This window comes from Eubalaena glacialis, chromosome 20 (assembly GCF_028564815.1).
Source record: "Eubalaena glacialis isolate mEubGla1 chromosome 20, mEubGla1.1.hap2.+ XY, whole genome shotgun sequence".
In the NCBI taxonomy this organism is placed as follows: Eukaryota; Metazoa; Chordata; class Mammalia; order Artiodactyla; family Balaenidae; genus Eubalaena; species Eubalaena glacialis.
In genome coordinates this window covers 17,593,940-17,604,864 of record NC_083735.1, presented here as the reverse complement: position 1 = coordinate 17,604,864, position 10,925 = coordinate 17,593,940, and the positions used below count along the sequence as shown (strand labels likewise).

General features: G+C 38.0%; 1 pseudogene; it reads right to left on the bottom strand.

Moving 5' to 3' along the window:
• Positions 1-3,176: 3,176 nt before the first annotated feature.
• Positions 3,177-3,493, bottom strand: LOC133081391 (complex III assembly factor LYRM7-like; annotated as a pseudogene).
• Positions 3,494-10,925: the final 7,432 nt, after the last annotated feature.

Sequence of the window (10,925 nt, the reverse complement as noted above, 5' to 3'; positions counted from 1 at the left end):
CACTGTGGTATCTATTCTTACTGTTCCAGAGCTTACCTTGGGTCAGAAACTCTAGCAGGGACTCCACACATTGCCTTTAAAATCTTCACAGCACATTGTAAACTACTATCCTTTTCTAACAGATGAAGTATCTGGAGTCCAGAAAGATTACTTAACTTGTTTAAGTTTAAATAGATAGTGAGGAATGGAGCTGGGCTCACTAGACTCCAGACCTGTCTGTCTTCAAAGACAATATTCTTTTTGATTTGCTGCTGTCTAATCTCAGGGATTTAGGTGAATGATGTATTTGTAACATGTTAATTCAACAAACATTCATTTAGTGCCTCTGTATGTCAGGAACTTGGTTAGCTTTACATTGGAGGATAAGAAGATTGATTGATTAGTTGATTAAATGAATATTGAATACCTATGATATGCCCAGAGGTGTGCAGGGCTGTAGGAAGACAAAGATGAATGGTCCCTGCTCTTGAGGAAGAACCACTGCTCCTTGGAGGTCCCGGACAGTCATATTTGAATCTTATAAAATAAGAAGCAGTAGAAACCTAAATGGGGAGGCTTCTGAATGGGATGGCTACCCTGATTCATTCGGGCACTTCAGAAACTTATTAAAGTAACTTTTTACTTCTTTGAATTGGAAAGTCTGCACAATCATATTTCAAGAATGGTTTGAGGTAGGCTTATCTTTTGCTTTTGTTTTTCTAACATTTTCATTCAAATTCTTGTTTTTCTTCAAAACTCACTACTAGATATGCAATGAATAAAGATACAGTATTCAAATCACTTGAAGATCTGAATACATCATTTCACAACACAATTATCGGTACTTAAGAACTCACGTCGGGCTTCCCTGGTGGCGCAGTGGTTGAGAATCTGCCTGCCAATGCAGGGGACACGGGTTCGAGCCCTGGTCTGGGAGGATCCCACATGCCGCGGAGCGGCTGGGCCCGTGAGCCACAATTACTGAGCCTGCGCGTCTGGAGCCTGTGCTCCGCAACAGGAGAGGCCGCAACAGTGAGAGGCCTGCGCACCGCGATGAAGAGTGGCCCCCGCTTGCCACAACTAGAGAAAGCCCTCGCACAGAAACGAAGACCCAACACAGCCAAAAATAAATAAATAAATAAATAAATAAATAAATAAATAAATAAAATGGAATCAGGTCATGCGTGCTGTTTAGGAACTTGCTAAAAAAAAAAAAAAAAAAAAGAACTCACGTCATCTCTTCAGAGATCTTTCCTGCCTCTGCTGTCTAAATTAGACCCACTTCCCAACCACTCGACATCACTTTACAGTGTTAAATTTTTTCATGGCTTTATCACTATCAGACATTATTATCCATATGCGCATTTGTTTATTGCCTGTCTCCCACCACTAGAATACAGTTCCATGAGAAATTTTTATAGTGATAAAGAAAATTAACTTTACTTATTAGAAAATTAGAAATTTACTTATTGGTAATTAGAAATTTACTTATTAGTAAATTAGAAAAATTGATTGTAGTGTTAAAATTTGTCAAATGCTTTAATTCTGAACTATTTATAAGAATATTTCTATACAAATCATAACAAAGTAGAGTACAACAAGCACATTGCTCTATTCAAGTCAAAGTATTTTCTCAATTCTGAGCTTGCTCCTATCACTTCAGTTTTTAATTTTTAACAAGGGCATTCTGTGTTTTGAGAAAGTGCTTGATTCACACAGTATAATATTTAAGTGGAAGGAGAATCAATGATCCCCAATAAAGTTAAAAAATATATTTTCCAACCAATATGACTTTTTCATTAGATTTTTTACTTTTCTATATTAAACTATGTTTCATGTTAAAAATAATCATACTTGCATTCATGGATGATCTAAATTACTGGAACTAAATATAACACTTATATAAACCCGTGGTTGATCTAAATACAATATAGAGTCAAATGTATATGTGTTTTAAACTCATTTATGTGAATATTTGCCACAAATTAAAAATGAACAAAATTGTTAGGAAATAGAGGAGACAGATACAAAGATCAGGAGGAAGAACATTTTAGAAGAAAAGGCAAGAACAAAAGTTTCAGGGGCGGTAAAGAATGGAGTATGTGTGAAATACTCATAGGATGCCAAAGGAGATAAAAATGGAAAGGTGAGCAAGAACAAATCATATAGGGCCTTGTGGGCTATAATAATGAGTTGGATTTTTATCTAAGATACATAAATGGCAAGTTACTGGAGGGCTTAAGCAAGGAATGACATGATCTGATTTATGACTTAAAAATATCACTGTGGTCCCTTTGTGGATAAGGGATTATAAGAGGGCAAGAATTAAATTAGGAAAATCAGTTAAGATGCTATTATAATAGTTTAGGAAATAGATAACGAGTAGGACTAGGATGGTATAATTGCAATAGAGGGAAAAGGGTGGATTCAACTAGTGGGCTAGCTGTGGGGAATGAGGAGAAAAGGATGGGAATTCTAGACTTTGGACCTGAACAACTGGTTGGATAGTACCATTTACTTGGGTTGAAAGTCAAGAGTCTTGCTTTGGTTGTGTTAAGTTTCAAAGGCCTGTTAGACATTTGAGTAGTGTTATTGAGAAGACAGTTAGACATACTAGTCTGGACCTCAGTACTAGAAAATATAAATTTGAGAGTTATTGGCCATGGCCCTGAATTAGCTTAGCCAGAAGAGACAATCAATAGAGAAGGGAAGAAGGCCCAGGGCAAAAACCTGGGTTTAGAAGTCTCATAGAGGAAGAGAGGTCATCAAAGAAGACTGAAGAGTAGCCAGAGAAGTAGAGGGAGAACCAAAAGAATATGATGTCATAGAAGCCAATGTTTCAACAGTAGTGATCAGCTCTGTCAAATCCTGCTGAGAAGTAGAGTAAGATGCAGCAAGGAAAGGAATCACTGTATTTGGCAGCATGGAGCTTCGAGGAAGTGATGGGATGGACGCTTGACTGGAATGGGAGGATGAGAGAATGTGATGTGATGGAGTGGAAATGAGGGAAAGAGCCAGAGAGAGACCTCGAGCCAAGGGAGGGTTTTTTTTTTTTTTTAAATTATGAAACTATACTTTAATGCACTCATTTTCAATATGCCATTTCAGAGAAAAATATTTGCATTTCCAGGAGTTTAGCCAGAGTTATATATTTTAAAATTAAAAATGACGAAGACTTAATTTTATTCTAAAAAAATTCATTGTTTCTGAGTTGGTGCATTACAATATGGCAAATTTTCTGTAAGAAGGTCTTTCCTAGGGACCAATTTCAGCGTATTGTGGTCTGTGTGAATACCTTGTATAACAGATGTTCTCAGCATCAGTTCAACCTTAGAACCTATTTTTATTAGCACTTCTATTTTCTTAGGAGAAGTTTCACTTCTTTACATTTGAATTCTTTGTTTATCTTTATTCTGGCTGCTTCTAATGCCCTAGCATCATTGTTAAAAACTTGTTGTCTGGTGCTGTGCAGTGTTTTAAAGAGCTGTAAAACCTTGGCCGCCTGACCCATGGCTCTCCTCACCACTGCGGCTACTTCTCCTAAGGGAGGGTTTTTAACTGAGGGATATTTTGGAGTCGGTTTCTATGTTGATGAGAATTATCTAGTGTACAGGAAGTTATTATGATGCAGGGGAGACAGGGGATATGGGCTGAAACACAGTCTTTGAGCTGGTGAGAGAGGATGGGGCCCAGAGTGCAGGTGGAGGTGTTGCCTTGTGATAGGAATAGGGACACCTTGATGCTGTCATAAGAAGAGGCAAAGCTCTGGTAGATTGTAGTTGGTGGCGGGAAGATGAGGGAGTTTCTGTTGGGTTGCTTCAATTCCGCAGCTGAGAAGGAAGAGGAGAAAAGAGAAGATGTGAAATACTCAGATGTCTTGGATATTGGGATATTGTTTACGAGGGAAATGTAGCAGAACAGCTGGATAGCAATAAGTATGAGTTTTATTTTTATTTTTTTAACATCTTTATTGGAGTATAATTGCTTTACGATGGTGTGTTAGTTTCTGCTTTATAAAAAAAGTGTATCAGCTATACATATACATATATCCCCATATCCCCTCCCTCTTGCATCTCTCTCCCACCCTCCCTATCCCACCCCCCTAGGTGGTCACAAAGCACCGAGCTGATCTCCCTGTGCTATGCGGCTGCTTCCCACTAGCTATCTATTTTACATTTGGTAGTGTATATATGTCCATGCCACTCTCTCACTTCGTCCCAGCTTACCCTTCCCCCTCCCCGTATCCTCAAGTCCATTCTCTAGTAGGTCTGCATCTTTATTCCTGTCCTGCCCCTAGGTTCTTCAGAACCATTTTTTTCCCCCTTAGATTCCATATATATGTGTGAGCATATGGTATTTGTTTTTCTCTTTCTGACTTACTTCACTCCGTATGACAGATTCTAGGTCCATCCACCTCACTACAAATAACTCAATTTCGTTTCTTTTTATGGCTGAGTAATATTCCATTGTATATATGTGCCACATCTTCTTTATCCATTCATCTGTCGATGGACACTTCGGTTGCTTCCATGTCCTGGCTATTGTAAATAGAGCTGCAATGAACACTGTGGTACATGACTCTTTTTGAATTATGGTTTTCTCAGGGTATATGCCTAGTAGTGGGATCGCTGGGTTGTATGGTACTTCTATTTTTAGCTTTTTAAGGAACCTCCATACTGTTCTCCATAGTGGCTGTATCAATTTACATTCCCACCAACAGTGCAAGAGGGTTCCCTTTTCTCCACACCCTCTCTGGCATTTATCGTTTGTAGATTTTTTAATGATGGCCATTCTGACTGGTGTGAGGTGATACCTTATTGTAGTTTTGATTTGCATTTCTCTAATGATTAGTGATGTTAAGCATCCTCTCGTGTGTTTGTTGGCAGTCTGTATATCTTCTTTGGAGAAATGTCTATTTAGGTCTTCTGCCCATTTTTGGATTGGGTTGTTTGTTTTTTTGATATTGAGCTGCATGAGCTGCTTGTAAAGTTTGGAGATTAATCCTCTGTCAGTTGCTTCATTTGCAAATATTTTCTCCCATTAAGGAATCCAAATCAGAAAAGAAGTAAAGTTGTTACTGTTTGCAGATGACATGACACTATACATAGAGAATCCTAAAGATGCTACCAGAAAACTACTAGAGCTAATCAATGAATTTGGTAAAGTAGCAGGATACAAAATTAATGCACAGAAATCTCTTGCATTCCTATACACTAATGATGAAAAATCTGAAAGAGAAATTAAGGAAACACTCCCATTTACCATTGCAACAAAAGAATAAAATACCTAGGAATAAACCTACCTAAGGAGACAAAAGACCTGTATGCAGAAAATAAGACACTGATGAAAGAAATTAAAGATGATACAAACAGATGGAGAGATATACCATGTTCTTGGATTAGAAGAATTAATATTGTGAAAATGACTCTACTACCCAAAGCAATCTACAGATTCAATGCAATCCCTATCAAACTACCACTGGCATTTTTCACAGAACTAGAACAAAAAATTTCACAATTTGTATGGAAACACAAAAGACCCCGAATAGCCAAAGCAGTCTTGAGAAAGAAAAACAGAGCTGGAGGAATCAGGCTCCCTGACTTCAGCCTATACTACAAAGCTACAGTCATCAAGAGAGTATGGTACTGGCACCAAAACAGAAATATAGATCAATGGAACAGGATAGAAAGCCCAGAGATAAACCCACGCACATATGGTCACCTTATCTTTGATAAAGGAGGCAAGAATATACAGTGGTGGAAAGACAGCCACTTCAATAAGTGGTGCTGGGAAAACTGGACAGCTACATGTAAAAGAATGAAATTAGAACACTCCCTAACATCATACACAAAAATGAACTCAAAATGGATTAAAGACCTAAATGTAAGGCCAGACACTATAAAACTCTTAGAGGAAAACATAGGCAGAACACTCTATGACATAAATCACAGCAAGGTCCTCTTGACCCACCTCCTAGAGAAATGGAAATAAAAACAAAAATAAACAAATGGGACCTAATGAAACTTAAAAGCTTTTGCACAGCAAAGGAAAGCATAAACAAGATGAAAAGTATGAGTTTTAGATTAGCAGCCATGAAGTTAAAGTGTGAACAATCATTGCAGCTACTCAGTGACAGGGCTAAGTAGGAGAATAATTGTGTTTAACCAGGGATATTGCTTTGTTGTGTGAATAAAATGGAACAAAAATCTCTGGTTATAATTTATGTAATTTAATAATATGATTATTTTAATGATGGGCCCTTGACTCTAAGGTAGGAAAGAGCAAAGTAAGGAAGGAGGGGATGAAGAGTAATAAAAACATTATAAAGTCAGTGGATTTGTGGTTTATGACATTGGAAAGTTGTTGAGGTAGGTATCCTAGAGTGTGCTGGGAAGACACAAAGGACTAGTGGAGAGTGAGATGTTAAATTTAATACCTTTAGGGTGGTACATTCATTGTTATATGGCAAGGGCTGAGGCATGATCATGAGTGTGGGCCTTCTGGTGTGGCAGAGGAAAGAGAGTCGCAAGAGAGGAGACAAAGGATTTGAGAGTTCACTGCTGGATGGATTATCCACATGGAAGCTAATGTCACTGAAAATGATAACAAGAGGAGGGATGAGGGAAAGACAGAACTTGGCACTAAATTCCTTGGTGCATGAAGAAAAGAACATGGGAAGTCTGAAAATGATTCCAGGGAATAGCAGGTGGTAGAGTCGAATGGCACATGCTTCAGGGAACTGGGCCTTTTGAAGAAGAAAGAAGGAGCCATATCAGTGGGACCTAGGAGGGTACCTATCCCATCTTAAGCCATTATGTATTTGGTGGGGTGGGAGGGGAACAAATACTGCTTCCTATTGAGAGGGAGCCTGGGAAAGTAGTCTTCACCAATGGCAAGGAGGTGAAGGGCATTTTCAAAGTGGAACTTAAGGTTCTAAGAGAAGATTTAGGGAGCTGATACAGACAGTCCATTTCCAAGGACACAGTACAAGAGTTTGGGAGGATGGAGTTGCATGGAAAATTATGGAATGTATAGAAAAGTATGCAGGTGAGTTAAAAAAATGTCAAATACTTTTGAAAATCCAACTCTTTCAAAGTATACAGACTCCTGCATTGAGAAGAAACACAAAAATGCTTTGTTAAACCAAGTGTAGCCGCACTAACTCCTCCAGTGTCCATCTCCCAGCTTCCTTAGCATCAAAAGTCCTACCCTCCTGGGCATATGGCTGCCCAGCAAGAGACCACATAGACCAACCTCCCTTACAAAAAGGCAAGGCTGCGTGTCTAAGCCCCCCAGTAAGGAAATGCCTTTAAAAGGAGATTTTTGTATCCACTTTCTCTCCTTGCCTCGTCCCATAGGATAAAATGTAGACGTTGTGGGTAGACAGTTTTAACTATGTGGCTAATTAGAATTCCCTGAGGGATGTCAGAAGGAGGCAGAAGGCATCAGAGCCCCTGGGTGACTTCACGGAGCAGAGCCGCTCACCCACTCTGAACCACCTGCCCGCCTCCGGAAAGTGATGTAAATTTTGCCTTGTTTGGGTCCTTAATACCACACGGTGCGTCCCAAGTTTGGGTTTTGAATATATGCTAGTTGCATGCTAGTGTTATTAGGCCATGTCATGGGATCACGTAAATCACCGTTTAGGAACCTAGAACATTCCTGGCCAAGACTAAGATACATTTTGAAAATGTGGAAAAGGTTGTATAATTAAGTTCTGTTTTTTCCTGAGTTCTTTGCTACCTGAGGGATTATTCAACAAGCTTTGGTAATGAATCCACAGGTATTTGAATGAAAAAAAAAAAAAAAAAGACTGAAAAGTACCATAGTTCTCTTCATGTTTTCAGTCACATGACAGGTGCCATTTGTACCACCTAGCCTTCTGCTTCTGTTTGGGAGAATAGCATTTCAGCATTTCTTTACTTTTGGGGTGAGTCCTGATGTCTCCATCTTGTTTCAAGTACAAGGGGTGAACAGGTCACATAACAATACAGTTTCATCTTGGATTCTCTTCTTTCATCTGTAGGCTGAGCAGGTCAGCCTTTCCATCATTCTGCTAGTTCAGTGAATCACGGGTCAGAAGTTCCCCTGCACTGTAGCAGTTTAGCAGCCTTTTATTCAGTTGGGTGAGGAGTGTAGACTTTGAGAGGACTGTAAAAAGCAATAATGCAAAGTGTTTCAGTTCTTTAATGGAATGGTGTTAGTCATATTTCTGGCTTTTAAAATGCTGTTGGGGAAAAACATTTTTCTGTGTTTCAAATATACGGTATTTTCACGCAATTCAGTAAGAAAAAAAAACCCCACCACTCCTGTTTTTATAAATACTCCCATTTGATTTGTTAGTTCAAGAAGTTACATTATCTTTGTTTAGCAGCTTCTGTGGTTCTTAGCAACTATGCTAATTATGTAGCTTTGCTAACAAGTTAATGGTTAATGCATTCTATTAACCACTGCAACTGCAAAAATGCAGGGTTTTTATTTTTATTTTTTTCTCTTCTTCTGTGCAGTCTTTTTTCCTAATCATTTCCAGGAAGGGTACAGGAGGGGTACAAGTTTCAGTGGGTATGCATGCATGCACATTTAGGGGAGCAGTCAGCAGTGCTGTGGGCAGGGTCAACCTGGAGAGCTTCACCTGGTAAGGATTCTGCTCCTGTGCCGTGGGGGTGTTGAAAACCCTGAACTGTGGGGTGTCCATCAGGGGAAAGAACAAATCTGCCCTTTTACAGCTTTGTCTGTTTGCAGCTGCCACTTCCTCTGCCTGAAATTTTCTTCTCCCTCTTCTCCACCTAGATTACCTCTTCTGATGCCCTCCTTTTTTTCTTTAAAAAAAAAAGCAGCTTTATTGAGATATAATTCACATGCCATAGAATTCACCCATCTGAAGTGTACAATTCAGTGGTTTTTAGGATATTCACAGATACATGCAACCATCACCATAGTCAATTTTAGAACATTCTAATCACCGACAAAAGAAACCTTGTACCCTTTAGCTATCACCCCATCTTCTTGCCCCCAGAGCTTAGCAAACACTAATCTATTTTCTGTCTTTATAGATTTCTCTATTATGAACTTTTATGTGAATGGGATCACATACTATGTGACTGGCCCCTTTCACTTAGCATAATTTTCTCACGGTTTAACCATGTTGTAACATGTGTCAGTACTTCATTCTTTTTTTATGGCTGAATAAGATTCCATTGTATGGACATATCATATTTTGTTTATCCATTTATCTGTTGATGAACATTTGGGTCATTTCCACCTTCTGACTATTGTAAATAATGTTGGTATGAATATGGGTGTACAAATATCTCTTTGAGATCCTGCTTTTAATTCTTTTGGATATATGAGTAATTAAGACTTTTTTTAATTTTAAACTTTTTAGTGGCCACGTTAAAAAAAGTCAAAACAGAAACAGGTGGAATTAATTTTAATAATATATTTAATTTAGCTCAATATATCCACAGTATTATCATTTAAACATGTCATCAATTAAAAATTTTAATGAGGTATTTTGCATTATTTTTTCGTACTAAGTTTTTGAAATCCAGATTGTATTTTGCACTTCTGGCACATCTTAATTTGAACTAGTGCATTTCAAGTGGTCAATATCCACGTGTGGTTAATGGCTACTATATCTGACAGCACACCTCTAAGCACTGAGGTGCTTGGGATTCAGGAAGAGCTGACTGTCTTATGATAGCTGCTCTTAAACCCCAAATTGTTCTCTCTCTCTTTTTGTCTCATTCCTTGAGAAATACACACACACATAAGCTCTTGTCAAAACCCTTAACCTCACTGACAGATCCATCTGACTTGATTCTGTGAGAAGGGCTGTATGATCTGGTGCTTGATATTATGAACTAAGTTCAACTTGGGTTTCTCCTAAGAAACATATGAATCTGAAGTACAAAATGTGATCCAGTGAAATGTGTTTACACACATATGCTCAGCCGCTTTGAAAAACCTCAAATCATTAAAGAAGATGATTGACACTTTGCTGTTACAACTTTTTGTCAGCTCTAATGACTGTTTTATTTATAGCTAGTGACAATGCATTTTGTAGGATGAGCCAGTCCATATGGGTAGGGGTTGATGGGAGAGGATTATCATTACAGTTTCAGCACATGTTTTTAATAGTGGCATGTTGTATATTTTGAGTCAGTGCTTGAAACCATATGACATTAGGAATACATAAAGAAAAAGAAATAAGTGAGGGAGATTAAGAGGTATAAATTTCCATTTATAAAATAAATGAGTCATGGGGATGAAAAGTACAGCCTGGGGAATATAATCATTAATAATGTAATATTTGTATGGTGACATATGGTAACTAGACTTATTGTGGCGATCATTTTGTAATGTATAGAAACACTGAATCACTATGTTGTGCACCGGGAACTAACATAGTGTTGTAGGTCAATTACTTCAAAACAAACAAACAAACATAGAAAAAGAGATCAGATTTGTGGGTGCCAGAGGCAGGGAGTAGGGGAAGAGGGAATTGCATGAAGGTGGTCAAAAGGTACAAACTTCCAGTTATAAGGTAAATAACTACTAGGGATGTAATGTAAAACATAATAATTATAATTAACATGAAAGTTGTTATATAAGAAAGTTGTTAAGAGAGTAAATCTTAAGAGTTCTCATCACAAGGAAAAATATTTTTTCTTTTATTTTACATCTGTATGAGATGATGGATATTCACTAAACATTGTGATAATCATTTCATGATGTATGTAAGTCAAATCATTATGTTGTACACCTTAAACTTATACAGTGCTGTATGTGAATTACATCTCAATAAAACTGGGGGGTGGCAGAGAAAAAGAGCTTCTTTCAAGACAACTAATGTGATGTGATAGTTATTAATATAATATTCCTCCTTTTCATCTGACTTATCAAACACTTGATTAAGGGGGGACGTGACCACATAATTGATGCTT